Here is a 985-nt window from a genome sequence, read left to right on the forward strand (position 1 = left end):
TCTTCTGTGTCTTTACGTCCTTATATATGAGAGTAGAAGAATAGTTCCGTTGGAGGGAAAACTATTCCGTTTGAAATTGGTCTCCCACGCCGAACATGGGTCTTTGCACAATTTCAGCATTTTTCATGGAGTAGTGGTCTTGTAACTTGAGCCTTTTGTTTTGTAGTGAATATTCCATATTCCACTTTCTTGAGTTCATGCTTCACTTGCTTCTTTTGGATAAAGTTACTCTTTTTATGTTCCCATCATTCCTTGTTTGGGGAATCTGACCACTTCAGGATTGGTGCACTTCTTGACCGTTTGTGGTGGAGGTCTGACGTGTCATCCACTTCCGTCCATTTTGAAACCTCCCGCTCAGCACCTCTTCAATATTTTATCTCCATGATATTCTTCTTCTCCAAACTTAGAGTATTTTGTCTGCACATGTTGACTAACATTCAGCCTCTTGGAGAAGTGCCGATTTATCGAGACCATATAAGATGTCTCGACCACTTGATGTTTCAATCCCATGTATCGAGAGGTCTATCTCTCGAATATTCTTTACGTCTCGAACTCGATAGGTATATCGAGAGGTCCTTACCTCTCGAACTTGGCTTGTGTCTCGAGACTTAGTTGATGTCTCGTAGACCCTTATTCCTCCAGAGTTGTCTCGTGCCTGCTTCTGATCTATCTGTTTGCTTACAACACGAAAACTTCTAAGTTGTTCAAACAAGTTTACCTTAAGCTTAAATATTTCCCGAGTTGAGCTCAAATTACCCGGTTGTATTTTCGCTCTTAGTTTACTTATCGAACTTACATTGTTTTGCCTATGTATCGAGACTTGGGGATTCTTACTTAACAGTTGGTATCATCAAAACCTATTACATGATGTTCCTAACAATTTCCCCCTTTTTGATGATGCCAACACTTATACTTACTTATATGGCTGATTTGAAAAAGAAAAAGCATTGATTTTATTTTCAGCGCATATGGTAAGTTTGACAAC

This window comes from Ipomoea triloba, chromosome 11, assembly GCF_003576645.1.
Source record: "Ipomoea triloba cultivar NCNSP0323 chromosome 11, ASM357664v1".
Taxonomy (NCBI): domain Eukaryota; kingdom Viridiplantae; phylum Streptophyta; class Magnoliopsida; order Solanales; family Convolvulaceae; genus Ipomoea; species Ipomoea triloba.